At 33.0% G+C, this 15,063-nt stretch overlaps 1 long non-coding RNA gene across 2 annotated transcripts; it reads right to left on the bottom strand.

Moving 5' to 3' along the window:
• Positions 1-157: 157 nt before the first annotated feature.
• LOC137628471 (uncharacterized) lies at positions 158-13,163 on the bottom strand. Of its 2 annotated transcripts, XR_011041376.1 has the most exons (5): positions 12,719-13,163; positions 11,970-12,310; positions 3,794-7,519; positions 2,058-2,178; positions 158-451 (listed from the first exon to the last, which is right to left on the bottom strand). It is a non-coding gene; the product is annotated as an uncharacterized lncRNA (long non-coding RNA). The 2 variants fall into 2 exon arrangements; XR_011041375.1 differs by lacking the exons at positions 11,970-12,310; positions 12,719-13,163 and adding an exon at positions 10,227-10,335 and having other exon boundaries at positions 159-451.
• Positions 13,164-15,063: the final 1,900 nt, after the last annotated feature.

The raw sequence follows: 15,063 nt of genomic DNA, 5'->3' as shown, positions 1-15,063 counted from the left end.
CAAAACAGCTCCAAATCTGTAATTCTGAGTCCATTTCCTTTATCACTATAGAATCTAAATTCAATATTCTCCAAGAACGCATATTACGTGTTTATGAATCACTTACCTTACGGATCATTTCTTAATTTTTAAGTTATCTCTAGGATTACACTTGAATCCTCTGTGGTGCTTTTAGGAACTCCAGGATTCCACTTGAATCCTCAGTGTTGTTTTTAGCTTTTAGGAATTCCAGGATTCCACTTGAATCGTCAGTGGTGCTTTTAGCTTTAAGGAACTCCAGGATTCCACACGAGTCCTCAGTGGTGTTTTTCGCTTTTAGGAACTCCAGGATTCCACTTGAATCCTCAGTGGTGCTTTTAGTTTTAAGGAATTCCAGGATTCCACTTGAATCCTTGGCAAGGTTTTTAGCCTTTTGGAGCTCCAGGATTCATTTGAGATGAAAGTTTATATCCTGAAATGGAGAAAAATTAGTTAATTGAATCATATATTTCAAAACCTTGTCCTTAAATAAGGATAAGCTATAGCCAAACCTCAAACACCTTATAACTTATGCATTTCAGGCAAAAAAAGTGTGTTTATCTTTAATATCTCCCATACTAATTACTTGATCAGAGTGGTACTTTGACATCCCACTCGGGTCTTTTCGGTTTGAGTGCCTATCGAATTCTGTTTTTTTTTATTCCAATGTATATATTTTGATGTGGAAAACCCAAAAATTATAACCATTTTGTGGAGAAATTATTTATTGATGGATGTGATGGGTAGTGGCTGTAAGGGGGGGGGGGTCGCAGGGGCTAGGCCTAGGTAGGGGTACAGGGCCCTAGGTTAGGTGGTTGTATTAGGTTCGGTAGTGTCCCGAAAATCACTGTGGCCTTATTAATAGGATGACAAGAATGACCACACAATGGGTTAAATTGCTTAGTTTTCAATTTGGAAAATAGATTCCAAAACAAGTATATGTTAATCTACGTGGTCACACAGTATTCTCGTATAGCACAATGGAGTTACAAGTTGAACCAAAATCAAAATAAAAAATAAAATTAAGAAAATAATATTCACGAACTTGTTACATTTATTACACTAAAGACATATTGTTAGATAATGTAAAATTTATTGTTATAACATTTAAGTATAAGTTAAATTTTTCTTCTTTTTATTATGAAGTTATACACCCAATTGCTCCAAGAGGGAAAAATAGCCCAGCGAGGAAAGGAAATAATGAAACGTAGAATAGTGTGCCTGAGTGTACTCTAAAAACAGATTACCACAAAATGCCAACATCTTATGTTAACAGGTCAATAATAATCCCAGTTATATGCAAGTACCAAACTCTGATTTTATCATAAGACAAATTACTACCTAAGGTGAAGGCAGGACTAACATTCTAATATTTACAGATTCCAAAAAACTAAATCTTTAGTAGGGTCTTAAGCCCTGTCCACACGATCGAGCATGCCCGACGGGCAAACAGTGATACCAGGCCACAATAGTTAGTGAAAATGAGGGTTGGTGACGTCAGATGCGGGAAAACTAAAAGCAGGGATCTGGGAACACTGTACGATGCCAGATCCCTGTCTGTGGTTTTCCCACTTTCTGACATCATTATCCCTCATTCTTACTAACTATTGTGGTCTGGTATCACTGTTTGCCCGTCGGGCATGCTCGATCGTGTGGACAGGGCTTTAGATCCCTGGATATCTTGACTAAACTTCCATGAATCCTTCAAGTAAAAATAGATTATACTTTATATATATTCTTGTCTATTAGCACTGCCTTCTACATTCCATGTAGGATTTTAGCTTCGTTTCAAATGATGTTTGTCTATTATTATTTCTTGCCAAGAAGCTCAACAGTTACACCTGACCAAAGTCTAAAGAGACATGCACCTGACAAAAGACTTACTATTATCAGGAATAAAAATTATCGCACTCATAAAAGGCAAATAACTTCTGAACCTACGTTCACAGATTGTAAATTTGTACTATTACTTGAGACACTTAAAAAAGTTCTCTTTTTCACAACTAATCAGAGCAATTCTAGGATGATAAATGCCTTACCTTGACATATTGTGAATTCAGATAGCAGACAGACTTAGGTCCACACTTGATAGGGAAAAAGATGTACTCAGGTATTCTCATTCTTCAATTTAATTAAATGAGTCGTTCACAGTTGATCAAACTGAAAGAGAAAAAGTTATCAGAATTTTTTTCCTAATCTATTGGTTTCACTAATTGAGAGGAAATACTCTTACTTATCAATATATTTAAGAAAATCTTCTTAAATAAGTCAAGTGGCAAGGAAGGGTATCAATAAAATCCAGAATGCCATCATTGCCCAACTAACTAAAAAAACTATTGTAATTTCAATGCGTTATTTATAATTAGAAAACGACAGGCTTCAACTACATATGAAGCTCAAAATTATACAAAAAAGCTGCATCAGTAGTATTGCAGTACCTCACATACCAATGTACCTAAACCCATCCTTTCCTAAAGAATATAAAAATTTCAAAAGCTTTGTAGTTTCAGACAGGATTTTCACTAGTTGGGCTACATCTGGGTTTTCCAATTCTTGTTTTTAAGTACTCTAAATTTGACAGCTAACTTATTCCATTCGATTCTAGAATAGCAAATAAAATTCATTCTTTTCTTATATTTGATCTATTTTCCTCAACAGATTCAATAATAATTTCTCCCCTTTATGAAAAACAAATAAATCTTTACCAGATCAGTCCACTAATCCTTAAAAATTATTTATGCATATGACAGATTCATCTAGATATAGATTATGATTACCTGTATTATCACTAATAGCCAAGCTACAGCCCAAGTTGGTAAAGCAAGATGCTACAAGCCCAAGATTTTCAGCAGGAAGAGGAGCCTAGTGAGGAAAGGAAATAAGGAAATAAACTATGTATGAGAAATCATGAATGAAAAATATAAAATATTTTTAGATCACTAGAAAGGTTGAAATTGATTTGTCATTATATAAACTCAAAGTCCTTTACAAAAAAATGATTTCTTTTACAAAATAATAAATTAATAGTTACAAATGGGAATACATAATCATTTTATCCGAAAATATTCACTTAAAAAATAGTTTGCTTAGAGCACTACAACTTTTAGGCAGGAATTCACAATACACTAAGACTTCAATAAATATAAACTCCATTCCCTAACAATGAAAACCTCACAAATTCAATATAAACAAAAATTTTCTATATAGATTTTATAGTCTTGTAATTTATCTTTCTCTTAAGGCTAATACTCAAAGTTTGCATTAGTGCTCAAACTTCCGTTGTAAGCATATTACATAAACAAATAACACAGTAATCCCTCAGTTTTCGCTGGCATTCCGTTTCAAGCCCCCACGATGGCTGGAAAACTGAAGTTGAAAAAATTTGATATATTTTTCTTTCCCTTTTATTTTTCATATTTTTATTCAATTTATAAATTTAAGCTTTAATAAACCTAAAAATTACTATCTAAAACCTTTATAAGATCAAAAAGTACTATTTTAAGCTTTTATGAGCCGAGAAATGTTTTCCGTTAAAAGAATTGAAACCTGAAAAATATGAAAACTATAAAACTTATATGCCCTCAAATTTACAATATATAGAGGAGTTTACAATATAGATTTACATATGATATATTAATGCGACATACTGATGGAGCGCTAGGTGAAACGCGATGTGTTGAGGGATTAAAATAATTCACCATGGTACCCTTATCTAATTACAATCTCCTGAATAACTGCAATAGAATTTAATATTTATTGATACTTCCACACTCACCTTAGACAAAACAGATTTCCATGGGACCAGCGTTGATTTTCTTGGGCTCTAGTTTCGTCTGATCACGCTGGTCCTTTCATCAACGTCTCCAGCAACATTCTTTGAATTAAACTTCGTCACACACTCCATTTTGTCTCTTGTTTTTTGTATTCTCTTACTTCCTGTGCTAACTCATTAAATTGTCTGCTTTTGCATTTTGCTTAGAAATCCTTATATTTGTCTTTTTGTATAACGTCAGATGTAATCATTATTTAATGTTCTTCATTATTCAGTGTCAAAGCTCTTAAGACTAACCCATATGATTCAGACTTGAAGGTTTGCTCGATTTATCTTAAATTCAAGTTTGAGGGAGAGTAGGCTATTATTCACAAGGCATGTTTTTCTTGTTATTATTTCACCAATTTATCTTGCTTTTCAGTCATCTCGTTACCCAATGCCCGAATGATTAAAAGACCGTAGTCCGAATCACCTACTCGACAGGTTTCTTCAACCATTCTTTGAACTGCTTTCTTGGAAAAGTAGACAAAATGTCCTTCTCATCTTTCACCCCACAAGTCTAAATCTTTGCTCTTTTCTTGATCATCTGCGTGTGTGATAGATTGCTAGTGTCTTCGGTGTAACACATGGTATGTGCCTTCAGGCAGCCTGTAAAGACCATGTATTAAATCGCTGGCTGTAGTAATACTACATTTTAACAGACACGGATTGCCCGTCTTGAATTACTGCCTAAATTGCTGTCATAAATTGGCCATGATCTATCGTATTATCACCATGCTTTTCGAATACTGCAGCCCAAGAGCTATGAAATTTTATGCTGTTAAGATGATACACTTTATCATATATACAGATATCAGTTAGGTCAACTAGAATGAATTCTAACTGCAAGCCCAGTTGAAGATTTTGCTCAATCAACATTGTTAGTTGCTAAAATTCTAACATCTTTTGACAAGAGCATGTCAGTATACGATGTTAACAACAAAACCTTCAGTTTAGGATTACAGTCCTTTTCAAGGCGTTCATAAATCTGACAGCAGGAACATGTCAGTATATGTTCAGTCAACAAAACCTCCTTCAGTTTAGGACTGCATTCCTCCTCAAGACGTCCATATCCGACAGTTTTAGCACGTTAGCACATGATCAGTTAACAAACTCCTCTAGTTTAGGATTGAAATCCTCCTCAAGAAATCCATATCCGACAGTTTTAGCATGTTAGCACATGATCAGTTAACAAAACCTCCTTCAGTTTAGGATTACAGTCCTTTTCAAGACACCCATACTTCTGACAGCAGGAACATGTCAACACATGATCTGTTGAAAAAACCTTCTTCAGTTTAGGATTGAAGTCATCCCAAGATGTCCATATCTGACGATACGAACATGTCAGCACCTGATCAGTTTAACAAAACCTCCTTCAGTTTAGGATTGAAGTTGTCCTCAAGACGTCAATATATCTGACAGTATGAGGATATCAGCACCTGAACAATTAACAAAACCTCCTACAGTTTAGGATTGAAGTCATCCTCAAGATGTCCATATCTGACGATATGAATATGTCAACACATGACCAGTTAAAACCTCCTTCAGTTTAGGATTACAGTCCTTCTCAAGACATCCATATCTGACAGTATGAACATGTCAGCACATGACCAGTTTAACAAAACCTCCTACAGTTTAGGATTGAAGTCGTCCTCAAGACGTCCATATCTGACAGTATGAGCATATCAGCACCTGAACAATTAACAAAACTTCCTTCAGTTTAGGATTACAGTCCTTTTCAAGACACCCATACTTCTGACAGCAGGAACATGTCAACACATGATCAGTTGACAAAACCTCCTTCAGTTTAGGATTGAAGTCATCCTCAAGATGTCCATATCTGACGATATGAACATGTCAACACATGACCAGATAAAACCACCTTCAGTTTAGGATTGAAGTCCTTCTCAAGACGTCCATATCTGACAGTATGAACATGTCAGCGCATGACCAGTTTAACAAAACCTTCTACAGTTTAGAATTGAAGTCGTCCTCAAGACGTTAATATATCTGACAATATGAACATGTCAGCACATGATCAGTTAACAAAACCTCCTTCAGTTTAGGATTGAAGTTGTCCTTAAGACGTCAATATCTTTGACAGTATGAGGATATCAACACCTGATCAATTAACAAAACCTCCTTCAGTTTAGGATTGAAGTTGTCCTTAAGACGTCAATATCTTTGACAGTATGAGGATATCAACACCTGATCAATTAACAAAACCTCCTTCAGTTTAGGATTGAAGTTGTCCTTAAGACGTCAATATCTTTGACAGTATGAGGATATCAACACCTGATCAATTAACAAAACCTCCTTCAGTTTAGGATTGAAGTTGTCCTTAAGACGTCAATATCTTTGACAGTATGAGGATATCAACACCTGATCAATTAACAAAACCTCCTTCAGATTAGGATTGAAGTTGTCCTTAAGACGTCAATATCTTTGACAGTATGAGGATATCAACACCTGATCAATTAACAAAACCTCCTTCAGTTTAGGATTGAAGTTGTCCTTAAGACGTCAATATCTTTGACAGTATGAGGATATCAACACCTGATCAATTAACAAAACCTCCTTCAGTTTAGGATTGAAGTTGTCCTTAAGACGTCAATATCTTTGACAGTATGAGGATATCAACACCTGATCAATTAACAAAACCTCCTTCAGATTAGGATTGAAGTTGTCCTTAAGACGTCAATATCTTTGACAGTATGAGGATATCAACACCTGATCAATTAACAAAACCTCCTTCAGTTTAGGATTGAAGTTGTCCTTAAGACGTCAATATCTTTGACAGTATGAGGATATCAACACCTGATCAATTAACAAAACCTCCTTCAGTTTAGGATTGAAGTTGTCCTTAAGACGTCAATATCTTTGACAGTATGAGGATATCAACACCTGATCAATTAACAAAACCTCCTTCAGTTTAGGATTGAAGTTGTCCTTAAGACGTCAATATCTTTGACAGTATGAGGATATCAACTCCTGATCAATTAACAAAACCTCCTTCAGTTTAGGATTGAAGTTGTCCTTAAGACGTCAATATCTTTGACAGTATGAGGATATCAACTCCTGATCAATTAACAAAACCACCTTCAGTTTAGGATTGAAGTCGTCCTTAAGACGTCAATATATCTAACAGTATGAGCATATCAGTACACGATCAGTTAACAAAACATCCTCCTATTTAAGATTGCAGTCCTTCTCAAGACGTCCATATATGACAGTAGGGGGATATCAGGACATGATACCTGCCACACGTCTTACGTGACCAATGGTAGAATAAGTTTATCATTATCATCATCAATAGTCTTTTAGTGTTTCAGGAACAAATTTTAGAATGGTGTGAGCTGTTCCACCTACAGCCAGTTTCCTTATATCACTAATCGTCATAACCAGGGTTGATTATTCTTCTTTAGTCAAAGCACTTCATAATTTCAGGTTCTCTTAAACCTCTGGTTATGATACTGTTTACAAGATTTGTTTTACTTTTTCAGTACTTTGCAATAAAAATACACAGCACCTGCAATCTATTCATCTATTATCATCAAAGCATATATTCTATTTTGTAATTTTTCCAGTCGTCTTATCCTCGTATCACTTTTCAGTTTAGAAAAAAACTCCAGGTTACTGAGTGTCTTCCTCTTCGTCTGAGTAATGAGATCTTATTCTTCATTAATGAACCTGTAAAGAAAAAATATTTCATATAGAAATTAAAACTTATTTGAATATTGAATGATCAATAAAATTAACTGCCTTTAAAATGCTGACTTTGTCGATTGAAAAAATAGGAAACAATAGAAAATTGACAAGGTTACTCTTAATGAAACTCAACTAGTATGAGTAATCTATAAATTACCAGAAAACTAATAAACCATGATTATATAGTAGCAAAGCATCAAGCAAAGTAACTTGTCAGAGCTACAATTTCAACAAATGCTTACTCGACTTACAACATGGTATGGCACAAAACACTCGACTTACTACACAACATGCCAAAAAAAAAATTACTTAACATACGACATGGTATGCCATGCAAAACGCTTACTCTAATTACGACGCTGTGTACCATGCAAAATGCTTACTCGGCTTAAAACACGATATGCCATGCAAACGGTTACTCAACAAATATGGTATACCAATGAAAAACGCTTACTCGAATTAAGACAGTATGCCATGACAAATGGTTACTCGAAATACAACACAGTATGCCACGTAAAACGCTTACTCTATTTACGACTTGGTATGCCAAGCAAAACACTTACTCTACTTACGACATAGTATGCCATGCAAAACGCTTACTCTACTTACGACAGTATGCCATGCAAAGCGCTTACTATACTTACGACACGGTATGCCATACAAAATATTTACTTGAATTATGACATGGTATGCTATGCGAAAGGCTTACTTTATTTACGACATGGTATGCCATGCAAAACACTTAACTCTACTTACAACACGGTATGGTATGCAAAATAATTACTCAACTTACAAAAACACTATGCCATGCAAAATGCTTACTTGAATTACAAAACAGTATGCCATGGAAAACGTTTACTCTACTTATGTCACAAAATGCCATGCAAAACGCTTACTTGAATTGCAACACGGTATGGCATGCAAATCCCTTACTCTACTTACGACACGGTAAGGCATGCAAAAGACTTAACTCTACTTACGACACGGTAAGGCATGCAAAAGACTTAACTCTACATACAACAGTATACCATCCAAAATGCTTACTCGAATAACTACACAGTATGCCATGCTAAACGCTTGCTCTACTTACGACACAGTGTGCAATGCAAAATGCTTTCTCTATTTACAACACAGTATGCCATTGCTCAGAATGCTTACTCTACTTACGACACAGTATGGCATGCAAAACGGCCACTTAATTACGACAGTATTCCATGCAAAACGCTTACTCTAATCATAACCTAGTATGCCATGCAAAATGCTTACTCTACCCATAACCCAGTATGCCATGCAAAACGCTTAATTGAATTACAACACAGTATGCCATGCAAAACACTTACTCTACTTACGACACACTATCTCATGCAAAACGCTTACTTGAATTACGAGATGGTATGCCATGTAAAATACTTACTCTACTTGCGTCACGGTATGCAATGCAAAACACACTACTTTAGACACAGTAGACCATGCAAAACGTTTACTTGAATTACAACATAGTATGCCATGCAAAAGGCTTACTCTACTTACAACATGGTATGCCATGCAAAACGCCTAATTACTTATGACTAAGTATACTATGCAAAACGCTTACTTGAATTAAGGCTGTATGCTATGCAAGACGCTTACTCTACTTACGACACAGTATGCCATGCAAAACGCTTACTCTACTTGCGACACAGTATGCCATGCAAAATGCTTACTCTACTTACGACACAGTATGCCATGCAAAACGCTTACTCGACTTGTGATACGATAGGCCCTGCAAAACACTTACTAGACTTAACGCACGAGACGAAAATGGCTTATTCGATTTACATGACATGCCATAAAATAATAACACGAATTCAACACTTATGTCATAAATCTTACTCGACTTACGACACGGGAAATAATCTACTTACGACACGGAATGCGATGGAAAACATGAACTCGACATACGATACATGCCATGAAAAAACTCTTGCACGACTTACTACACAATGCAAAATACATATTGGATTCCTGCTAAACCTTTCTATCTAAATCATCTATCTATACCATATCATGCTAAAGCTGACTCGGCCTACATCGAATGACATTTCAAATATCGTAAATATATGTCAAAGAACTCACCATTGCTTTCTGATTATTTTTTTTTGTAAATTATAGCTTGATTTCATACTTATAATTAAGGAAATTTATAGAAAAAACTAGCATTTGTCTAAAACATTGAAAAGTGTAAAGGTTTGTCTGTATGATATTATTATTATTATTATTATTATTATTATTATTATTATTTGCTATGCTACAACCCTAGTTGGAAAAGCAGGATGCCATAAGCACGAGGGCTCTAACAGGAAAAATAGCCCAGTGAGGAAAGGAAACAGGAAAAATAAATTATAAGAACAGTTAACAATACTAAAATAAATATTTCCTATATAAACTATAAAAGCTTTAACAAAACAAGAGTTAGAGAAATCAGAGTTAGTGTCCCCGAGTGAACCGTCAAACTATCAAGCAATCAACATTTCCTAACTAATACATTGGTTTTAAAATTAGGATTTTAGTTTTCAGTTTCCCAAGTAATTAAGCCCATAAAGGTTAATTGAGCTGTATTTATACTATCCACACTTTCAGATATACTGCATACAATTCAAAGGTCTTTTTATAATTATTGATTGGGAAAATTAAAGGTATACTTCCTCACCATTCGTTCAATAAATCATATTCAACTGTGATGGATGAATCTAACAACTTCAGGTTAATGAGAAGTGGACATGTATTATTCAACCCGTTTGTCAATTACAGCCAGAGACCCGAAAGAGAATAGACTATTACTACTGAGATCGTAAAACGTAATCTATACTTAATGAGAAGGGTTAAAACCTTGAACAGTATTGGGACACTAATATTAAGATATCATTATTATTATTATTATTATTATTATTATTATTATTATTATTATTATTATTATTATTATTATTATTATTATTATTATTATTATTATTATCCAAGCTACAATCCTAGTTGGTAAAGCAGGATGCTATTAGCCCTGTAAGGGCTCAAACAGGGAAAATAGCCCAATAAGTAAATGAAATAAGTAAACATTAGAATAGTGTGCCAGAGTGTACCTTTAAGCAAGAGAACTCTGACCCAAGACAGTGGAAGATCATGAAAGAATAATTTCCTAATAATTATACAGATATACCTTCAAATCACTAAACACAAATTAAGTACAGACCGTGCAAAACTATTTAATCTGACCATTCTTAACACGTGTATATTGCACAAAAACTTTTCTTTAAGAGACTTTTCAAACGATAAACGAAATACATCACCGATTTTGCTATAGCAAATATAGGCTACCGTTATGTGTTTTTTAGCTCGAATTCACTAACATTAACACACATGCCTAGCAGCATATAGCCAATAAAGATATTTTCAAGTTCCTAAACGACTTTTAAAACGACAACAAAAATGCTTCACAGATTTTCCTATAGCAAGCAAGCATAGGCCTGCATTATTTGTATTCTGGCTCATGCCTGTTAGTATTAACATTGGCCAGGTTCCTAAGAGCCTTTTGAAACAATGAGAAATACTTTACGATTTTAATATAGCAAGCATTGACTGACATTATTTGCCTTTTGGCTTAAATTTGCTAGCAATCTTCAACCAGGTTCAGACCATGGCTTTTGAAAGTTTGCAATGACCTCTCATAGACATAACTTCAAAGGAGGAATACAACATTTGTCATTTAGGTAGATTTTATTAGCAATGATTTATTCACAGAAATTATCATCACTTTTCCAGATTACATTGTCAAAAACGAGAGAGAGAGAGAGAGAGAGAGAGAGAGAGAGAGAGAGAGGAGAGAGAGAGAGAGAGAGAGAGAGAGAGAGAGAGAGAGAGAAAATCACTAATCTACTAGTAGGAAATCACTAAGGTAGCTTAAGTAGAGGAAATAAAAATGTCAGGGAACAAAGATCCCCCTTGTTGGCTGGGGGTACCTTTGAAGAAATTTACCAACTTGTACAATGAGTTCAACGTGTTTGTTTTACAAATAAATGTTTCTTGAGGGTACACTCGGGCACACTATTCCATCTTATTTCTCTTCCTCTTGTGGTGTTAAAGTTTTTATAGTTTATACAGTTAATACTTGTTTAGGTGTTATTGCTGTTCTTAAAGTATTCTATTTTACCTTGTTTCCTTTCCTCAATGGGATATTTTCCCTAGTGGAGCCCTTGGGCTTACAGCATCCTGTTTTCCCAAATAGGGTTGTAGCTTGGCTAATAATAATAATAATAATAATAATATAAATATCTACACAAAAAAGAAGTTTATATATTTTTCTCCTGCAGTCAAGTGTACTGATAATAAAAATCTAAATAAATATGAGGTACTGACATGCAGTATATACTAAGATGGTATATTTCATTGATGTATGACTTACCTTACGAAGTATGGAGTGGGATCCAATTATGGGGTCCAATTATGAGGTCCTGTTGAGGGGGGGTCCTGTGGAGGGGGGTCCTGTGGAGGGGGGTCCTGTGGAGGGGGGCCCAATTGAGGGGGCCCTGTTGTGGGGGCCCAGTTGAGGGGCCTCAGTTGAGGGGGCCCTAGTTGAGGGGGCCCTAGTTGAGTGGGCCCAGTTGAGGGGGCCCAGTTGAGGGGGCCCTGTTGAGGGGGCCCTGTTGAGGGGGCCCAGTTGAGGGGCCCAGTTGAGGGGGCCCAGTTGAGGGGGCCCAGTTGAGGGGCCCCATGTGGGGGCCCAGTTGCGCGAGATTCAGGTACCTGCAAAAGTTGAAATAATCAGTCATCAGAAACTGGAAAACCTTTATTATATTTGCTTATATTTGCTTTCTTTTTAGACGCTTCAGAAACATGATCAAATGAATACGTAAATAGAAATACTTAAAACCAATATTGGAAAAAATGAATATTGACTTTTAAGTTATTTTCAAAATATTTAGTGCACTCAATTGTCTTTTAAAATCAATGTTTAGTTAAACATTTTCATCCTGGTTTTCATGAGAGCTGTAATCAAATAAAAAAACTAGTATAGTTTTTTCTCTAACCTGAATGAATTATAGATTCTAGCCAACTATATTCTATGGACTATATTTGTTAATGAATCTGTATATGTAAACGACTTTTTCTCATATGGAAAATAAGTAAAAAATAATAGAATAAAAAACTTACTTCGACATCAACTTCAGGTCAAATCGTTGGAAGTCTTTGCATATAAATTTAAGTCATTTCGATAAATCTATATAAATTGATTCGATACAACCCAATATTATTGTTATTATTGTTATTATTATTATTATTATTATTATTATTATTATTATTACTATTATTACAAGCCAAGCTACAACTCTAGAGGGGAAATGAAAAAGAATACAAACTATCTAAAAGAAATTATAATTTTGATTCCTTAAAACATCTACAATGTTTTCATAAATCGCTTTCTTGAAAACCTTCCTACATTTTTTCATAATTCATTCATCTACTTGAACAATGAAAGTTAATTAACAAATTCACTAAAATAATCATTCAAGTTATTTCAATTATCATTGTTTTGTTATTCAAATAAATTATCAATTTATAGCTAAACTATTTTGATTTCACGATATTAATTTACTTAAAAAAAAGTAATTGACATATATAAATAGTCTTTCATGTGTAAATTTCGCGAAATTAATTTACTAGAAAAAAGTACCATACATATATAAATCTTAGATATCTAAATTTCGCTAAATTAATTTAATGCAAAGAGCACTACACAAATATAAATAGTCGTAAATATCTAAATTTCACGAAATTAATTTACTGTAAAAAGTAGCTAACAAATATAAATCTTATATGTCCAAATTTTGCCAAATTAATTTACTGTAAAAAAGCACTACATAAAATAAAGAAGTTTTAAATATCTAAAATTTTGCCAAATCAATTTACTGTAAAAAGTAGCAAACAAATATAAAGCTTAAATGTCCAAATTTTGCTAAATTAATTTATTGAAAAAAAAAAACTACACAAAATAAATTAAGTCTGAAATATTTAAAATTTCGCCAAATTAATTTACTGTAAAAAACACTACACAATAACATTATTAATCATTACTGTATACGGTTAAGCACAGAAAGAACACTTGAATAAGTAGATAATTTTACCATCGGCTTAAAATAATAAATTGGGATAAAACGTCATAATATTGTAGTTTTCTTAAATCTTTTTCAAATATTTTGGTGTAGAAGCTGGCGGGTTTAAATACAATATGTGATTTAGCGTTTTGAACGAGGGAAACTACTCTCTCTCTCTCTCTCTCTCTCTCTCTCTCTCTCTCTCTCTCTCTCTCTCTCTCTCTCCTCTCTCTCTCTCTCTCTCTCTCTCTCTCTCTCTCTCTCTCTCTCTCTCTCTCTCGAGGTAGAGTTTTACAGTTGAAACGATAAATTACTTTCTATTTTCGAGTAAACTTAACACTTGACTGATTCTTTGAACCAGCTTGAGTTGTAATGAATAACTTAATGGATGTATCAAAATGACTTTAATGGTTACGAGAGTATGACCTGAAAAGAAAAAAGAAATATTTACTTGTTTGAAAAAATGTTCTATACATTATTAGTTTTCAGTTACAAAAAAAAAAAATCTATAAATTCCTTTTTTTTCGCGTAGCTATAAGACTGAAAAGGCCTTTAAGTCTTAAGCTGCGAAATAAAGTCTTAAAACTCATTATTCAGAAATTTTTTTTTATAATTTAAATAATTCACGTAACAATGAGAATGAAAACATAAGGTCAAAATTATTGGAAGGACAATTCAATCTCTTACAAAAATCATTCAAACACCAAAGTTTATAGTTTCTCGTTTATGTGATAAATTACTATTGTGATAAATTATTAAAACGCCAAACTACCATTTAGTAATGCCCACAACAGATGACAAAAATGTCAGACAAGCAGCGAGAATTTTAAAGGAAATTTTGGTGAAATATATAAATGTGTTTAATATATAAAGTATATATATATAAAATATATATATATATATATATATATATATATATATATATATTATACGCATTTATATATATATATATATTATATATATAGAATATATATAATATATAATGTATATATATATATATATATATATATATATATATATATATATATATATATATATATATATATATATACACAGTATATATATATATATATATATATATATATATATATATATATATATATATATATATATATATATATACACAGTATATATATACACACAGTATATATATATATATATATATATATATATATATATACACACAGTATATATATATATATATATATATATATATATATATATTTATATATATATATATATATATATATATATATATATATACACAGTATATATATATATATATATATATATATATATATAATATATATATTTATATATATACACAGTATATATATATATATATATTTATATATATATATATATTCATATATATATATATATATATATATATATATATATATA

Source organism: Palaemon carinicauda, chromosome 36 (genome assembly GCF_036898095.1).
Source record: "Palaemon carinicauda isolate YSFRI2023 chromosome 36, ASM3689809v2, whole genome shotgun sequence".
Lineage (NCBI taxonomy): Eukaryota > Metazoa > Arthropoda > Malacostraca > Decapoda > Palaemonidae > Palaemon > Palaemon carinicauda.
This window is presented reverse-complemented; position numbering and strand designations above follow the sequence as displayed.